Below are 7,424 nucleotides of genomic sequence, written 5' to 3' on the forward strand. Positions count from 1 at the left end.
AACTAAATTACCAGGTACTTTCGTTTCTTGGTAATGATTCTAATGTTCATGAGAATATGATGCTGCCTAAATTGGATACATTTGTTTTGCTTACAAATGAAGGGCCTAGCTTGGAGAAGGATGAACATTGGAGCAAGAACAAGCATGGAGATGATGGCATGCGCAAGGGGAACAAGAACGGAGTTACAAGTGATGATTTCAGGACTTTGAAGCCACCATAATGGGTGCATGAAGCCTTGGACGAAATATACAAGATGCCACTTCATAAATTTTGTCCCGAGGCTATTTTAGGTGCTGCGTCACCTTATTATTGGGCCAGGCCCATGTAATTTCGAAATACATAAGTATAGGCTATTTTTAGAGTCCGTATGTGTGGGGAAACAAGAGATAGGGTTGATTTCGGACCCCTCCACCAAGGGCCACGAAATTCCCCCCTCTTCCTCCATATATACAGCCCTTAGGGCATCGTTTAGACTTTGGGTTTTGTTTAGATTAAAAGTTCGCCATAGCTGCAATTCGCGTACTTCGTTTGTGTTCAACGACCAGACAAAGGCGTCACAGAGCCCCACCTTGATCAATAAAGTTTCATCTTATATTCGCAATATCCAGGTTGCAATCTCAGTTTCTTGCTTGTTCTTCGTTTGCTCGCAGGAAACAGACCCTCGTGGTCAGGTTGATCGTGCTCCGGCGTGGTCAATAACCTCTCGGAGTTGGTTTAGCGATTGCTAAGGCGCGACGTCCTCGCACGTTCGTAGTCGGATCGTCAAAGTCGACTGCCACCAAAGCGATATCCATCATCTCATCGAAAGACGGGACACCTTGGCCTCTATCAAAGGGCCACGAAATTCCCCCCTCTTCCTCCATATATACAGCCCTTAGGGCATCATTTAGACTTTGGGTTTTGTTTAGATTAAAAGTTCGCCATAGCTGCAACTTCGCGTACTTCGTTTGTGTTCAATGACCAGACAAAGGCGTCACAGAACCCCACCTTGATCAATAAAGCTTTCATCTTATATTCGCAATATCCAGATTGCAATCTCAGTTTCTTGCTTGTTCTTCGTTTGCTCGCAGGAAACAGACCCTCGTGGTCAGGTTGATCGTGCTTCGGCGTGGTCGATAACCTCTCGGAGTTGGTTTAGCGATTGCTAAGGCACGACGTCCTCGCACGTTCGTAGTCGGATCGTCAAAGTCGACTTCCACCAAAGCGATATCCATCATCTCATCGAAAGACGGGACACCCCGCCTCTATCAGGTGTGCTCAAATCAACAGGTAACTCAACACATGATGCATTCAAGTTAACTAGGCATGCTTCATTCTCATGTGAAGTTATATCATCAATACCTTTACTGTTACCTCGCAGAGATGTAGCTGATGTAGGTACGGTCGTTGACAATGTAGCATACTCTTGAGATGATATTGCGCTCACAATCCGAGGTGGGGCTGCTCTAGTAGGTGCAATAGTGGAGTAACCAACCGACGATTGTGAGCATGAACTGGAATAGTAGTTGTTGTAGTCACCCAATGCATCCTCCTGTATCTGTCTCTCAAAGGTACAAGCACGGACATACATACCAGTAATGCAACGAGAAATATACTGAAATCTTGCCTGAATATCATGGTTCAAACCACCAAAAAATCTATTCATTGTATCATGCTCAGATTCTTCTATGTCACAATGATGCATATAAGATTTAAACTCTTGGTAGTAAGCATGAACAGTGTTACTGCCTTGTTTTAATTGCTCCAATTTGCGACGCAATTCACGACGATAGTAAGGAGGAAAAAATTGTTGTCTCATTACAGCTTTCAAAACTTTCCAAGTTGTGGGTTGGTTATCAATGTTTTTCTTACAATGTACACTCCACCAAATAGAAGCAAAACCAGTAAATGCTCTAATGGCAGCTCGTACTCTCTCAAGTTCAGAAAAATCATGGTGACTAAAAACTTGTTCTACTTCAAGCTCCCAAGCTAGATAAATAGCAGGATTAAATCTACCCTCAAATGATGGTAAAGAGAAAATCTGACCATATGCTTGTGTGTGTTGTCCCAACTCTCGTGATGGTGAAGATGTGTCCGTCGTCCAAGAACTTCTATCTCTGGAACCTGTCATGATTAGTAGAAACAAGAACCAAAATTCGAGAATAATGTTCCTATGAACTACTAGGATGTGGTTGTAAAGTGCTCACAGTAAAGCAAATATGAATATCTTACAAGTTCTTACCATGCAGCAGGTGGTGAGAGGCAACTAGCGATGTCAAATAACTCGAAGATTGTGTAAAGCGATTGCCAGGGGAACATGCGTATACACGGTGTAGAAATATGTGGAGCTGGGTTGGCTATATATGATAGCAAAAGATTAGCAATAATCAATTCAGAGATGCAATGTTGAATAAACGCTCAACGACGGTACTATGCTGGTCCTAGGCTAGACCGAACTAGAGACGCGAGCCTAGGTCATGTCGTAGCACAACTAGCATCAATGAAGGATACTAAGTAGCTCTGGACAGCAAGATATAAGTGAAGATCACAACGGCAGTAAAGATAATGATGTGAAACAACAGCCAAGCAGGATATATCAACAACTTTGTCTCCAACTTTCCTCTGAAAAAGTTTGTGCCAATTTTTTTGTTTTTTTTTCAAGAATGGTATTGACTCAAGCTTTCAAACACAAAAGGAATCACTCAATTCCGAGTTGATATGAGGAGTCAAAAAATTCGAAAATTGTCCTGAAAAACTGGAATAAGCTGTGTTCATGAACTTCGGCGGGCAAAAAGACCTATTTAGAAGCCGATTTTGAGGTGCCAAATATTGAACTAGCTTCTTCAACTATTTAGATGCGGCTCGTCGCTAGCTTTCGTTTGAGTACTCGCGGAGGCAAAACGGACTTCGTATGAGGAAGTTATGCTTGTTTTACTGAAAAGTGCACAAAACAGATTCCAATCCGAATTCAACTACGAGATTGAGTCTAAAAAGATCCGAATTTCGTTTTTTTCTTCTCTCTTTTTTTTCCTCACACTTTTTTTTTCTTTCTCTCCTTTTTTTTTCTCTGACTTTTTTTCTCTTTTTTTTTCTCTCATTTTTTTTCTCTCTTTTTTTCTCCCTCTTTCCAAAACAAACTAGATAAGATGCAGATTGGATCAAGTGAAGATGTGAACAATCTCAACTATTATTATGACAATGAATGGTGGGTAGCACGTGGTGGAAATTGATGGATGGGTGGTGAACAGCGGAAGAGATAATGATGCAGCGGTGGCGTGATTAATGTGAACAGAACTCGAAACTCTAAACGAACTAGATACTAAGACCAGCAACTCGACACGACGATGCAACCGATAATTCAACTATGCAAGCAATGAAAAGAAAATTGCAAAGGCTCAGACTGGCTTGGACCAAGGATGAATAGATCTAACTCTTTTTTGTGGCTTTTTCTTGGACAATAGGTAAGAAAATAAATCTAATCTAGGAAAACTGGAAATTCTCACCGAGCAACCTGAAAACTGATACCACTTGATAGAGGCGAGGGTGTCCCGATCTTTCGATGAGATGATAACTATCGATTTGGTGGAGACGACTTTGACGATCCGACTACAAATGTACACGACGTTGCGCCTTAGCAATCGCTAAACCAATCTCCTGAGGTTACTGACGATGCCAGAAGCACGGTCAGCCTGACCACGAAGGTCTATTCCTGCAAGCAATCGAAGAACGAGCAAGAATATGATAAAGCAATCTGAATATTGCAAATATATATGAGGTATTGATAATGGTGGGGATCCGTAAGCGGTCTTGGTCTGGTCGTTGGACACAAACGAAGTACACGAAGTTGCAGTGGCTAACTTTTAACTAAACAAAACCCAAGGAAAAAGCTACTAGATGGATCTACTTATATAGGAGCAAGGGGTGGCGGCCAAGGAGGTGGGAGGATGTCCAAAGGCAGCCTAAAACTAATCCTAAGTCGTACAAGGCTCATGGGCCCAAGTGGAGGTGATGCAACACCTTTGAGCTTGTAGTTTGACTCGGATTCTGCTGCAACGTCAGATTGTTTCATGCGTAACTCAATGCTCCGGACGAATTTGAAGGTGAATCCAATTGGGTTGGAAAGAGCGCGAAATCTAATTTCCAACAAAAAAAGAATCACCCAATTCGGAGTCCGTATGAAAAAGTTGTTGGCGTTTTGAGTCAGGTATGTCTGTGCAGTCCGAATCTGAATCCAGAACGTGAGAGAGTTGGACTCTATCTTCTCTTGGCCCAAAAGTGACGTGAGAGGACTTTTTGAACACAACCTAAACTTCTCCTTTTCCCTTGTCTTCATATGTGGATTGTACAAATGTCCCATACACCTGCAATTAGACAAAACACAAAAGTGTGTGAAGTATTTTTGTTCTGGATTACATAAATAGATTATTGAATAGTTTGCATTAGAAATCACCTGACAAATATGCATGTATGCAATATTTTTGGTCGTATCCAAGGTAGTCATGTCCTCATCAGGTGGGGTGATCCTTTCGATCGAAGGTGATTGGACACGCCGACTATGGGTTGAATTTTGGGGAGACCGGCTCTACGGCGCAGACATCCCTTAATGCGCACTTGCGCTCCCGCTTGGGGATGTGAGTGATGTAGATCATATTCACCATTTTGACCTCGGGGGAAAATTTCTTATGCCCCCTGTGTTCAGTGGGCGAGGCTCTTCTTCGTCGTCCTCGCTGGGCGGCCTTTTCCCCTTGTGTTCGGAGTTGAGCTTGCCGGCCTGTTTAAAGACCCAACAATTTCTGTTGGTGTGATTGGCTGGTTTATCGGGGGTGCCATGAATCTTGCAAGGCCGATCAAGTATTCTATCCAAACTGGATGGACCACCTTTGTTTCCTTTGAATGGCTTCTTCCGTTGACTGGATTTGGGGCCACTGAATCCGGCGTTGACCACCGTATCTTCGTTATCGTTTCGACGCTTGTGCTTGTTGCATCGTGGCTTGCCATTGCCGTCTCTGGCTTCAGAGGTGCCTGGGTTGTTGGTACTATTGCTTCTACGAGCTAGCCAACTATCTTCTCCCGCACAAAAGCGGGTCATAAGTGCGGTGAGGGCTGCCATGGACTTCGGCTTCTCTTGGCCGAGGTGTCGGGCAAGCCACTCATCTCGGACGCTGTGTTTGAAGGCCGCGAGGGCTTCGGCGTCCGGACAATCCACAATCTAGTTCTTTTTTACTAAGAATGGTCCAGAGCTTCCGCGCTGATTCGCCGGGTTGCTGGATTATGTGACTAAGGTCATCGGCGTCTAGGGGCCGAACATAGGTACCTTGGAAGTTGTCTCTGAAGGCGTCCTCCAAGTCTTCCCAGCTACCAATAGAGTTTTCAGGGAGGCTGTTCAGCCAGTGCCATGCTGGCCCCTTAAGTTTTAGAGGGAGGTACTTGATGGCATGTAAGTCATCACCGTGAGCCATGTGGATGTGGAGGAGAAAATCTTCAATCCATACTGCGGGATCTGTTATGCCGTCGTATGATTCAATGTTCACGGGTTTAAACCCTTCTAGGAACTCGTGCTCCATCACCTCATCGGTGAAGCATAGGGGGTGTGCGGCGCCTCTGTATCGGGCGATGTCACGACGCAGTTCGGATGAAGTCCGTATGCGGTTTTCGGCCCGGGTGAGGTTGTGCTTGTCGCGCCAGGCTTGATGGCCGTCTTCTCCCGCTGGTGCACGCCCCCTTGATCCATAGATTGATTTGGTATGACCAGCTCTATTGTCCAGGTCCTGTCGCACGTCATACGTGTATCCTGTAGTTGTTGTCTCTCTGCCTCTAGGGCGAGGTGGTGCGGTCTAGTGTTCGGCTTGAGTTGCCACTCTGTCCCGGCCACGAGGTGGTTGGTCAGGTCTGTCCGTGGCGTTACGCGCTAGTATAGGTTCCAGGACCTCGTCGTCGAATTGGGATAGCAGCCTGTGCTTTGGGTAACTCTTAGTTGGGCGCTCGAGGCCGTATTGCTCGGCAGCCACAACATTTCTTCTGTCATTGAGTAAATCCTTATCAGCTTGAAGTTGCTGCCGCTTCTTTTTCAGGCTTCTTGCCGTGGCTATTAGCCGGCGCTTAAAGCGCTGTTGTTTGAGGGGTTCCTCTGGTATGATGAAGTCTTCGTCGTCGAGGCTCTCATCCTCTTCGAAGATCAGTTGGTAGTTACTATCCTCCGAGCCCTCGTTCCCGACGGGATCGTCGGGTTTAACTTGCCCATCCTCCCAATCATCCTGTTCGAATGTTGGCTCGATAGGGGCTTCTTGGTCTTTGGCGTTGTCGGTGTCAAAACCAGCGGATCTCGGGTAGGGGGGCTCGAACTGTGCCTCCAAGGCTAATGGTAACAAGAGGCAGGGGACACGATGTTTTACCCAGGTTCGGGCCCTCTCGATGGAGGTAATACCCTACTTCCTGCTTGATTGATCTTGATGATATGAGTATTACAAGAGTTGATCTACCACGAGATCGTAGAGGCTAAACCCTAGAAGCTAGCCTATGATTATGATTGTTCTTGTCCTACGGACTAAACCCTCCGGTTTATATAGACACTGGAGGGGGCTAGGGTTACACAGAGTCGGTTACAGAGAAGCAAATCTACATATCCGAATATCCAAGCTTGCCTTCCACGCAAAGGAGAGTCCCATCCGGACACGGGACGAAGTCTTCAATCTTGTATCTTCATAGTCCAACAGTCCGGCCAAAGTATATAGTCCGGTTGTCCGAGGACCTCTTAATCCAGGACTCCCTCAGTAGCCCCTGAACCAGGCTTCAATGACGATGAGTCCGGCATGCAAATTGTCTTCGGCATTGCAAGGCGGGTTCCTTCTCCGAATACTCCATATAAGAATTAGAACATAAGAATCATGTCCGGCTCTGCAAAACAAATTCCACATGCCACCGTAGAGAGTATGATATTCCACAAATCTAATTTGCTCACAGTTTTTTACAGCATGACGTCACGCCATTGTCCGGTCATTATTCGAACCGTTTTCATAACCTGCCGACGCACATATCATGAGGCGGTTTTATCAGCACGTCTTGTCGAAGTAGAGATCGGGCCCCCCTATTACGGGATTCTCATTAAGACGGGTGCGGGTGACCCAACCGTGCCATCAATCATGGCGCTTGAGGGAATAAGCGTGTTTAGCGGGTAAGTGGGGAGGCGCAGGATCGTTGCTGCCTTTATAAGGGGATAAGAACCCTCCGTTTCACCCACGCCCTTCCCTACTCATCCATTCCTTTCCGCTCGAGCCCTAGTGCCCAAGCACTCCTCTTCTCCACCCAAAAAGGATTTTCGAAGATTCCCGGATCTAGAGCAGGAGGCAAGTGATGGCCTCTACCGTCCGGGAGAAGGATATCAAGAAGCTTCGGGGGGCCAGGTACCTGGCCAAGAGAATTGGCCATCGCCTTCCGACGGTGGGAC

The sequence above is a fragment of the Triticum dicoccoides genome, chromosome 7B, assembly GCF_002162155.2.
Source record: "Triticum dicoccoides isolate Atlit2015 ecotype Zavitan chromosome 7B, WEW_v2.0, whole genome shotgun sequence".
Lineage (NCBI taxonomy): Eukaryota > Viridiplantae > Streptophyta > Magnoliopsida > Poales > Poaceae > Triticum > Triticum dicoccoides.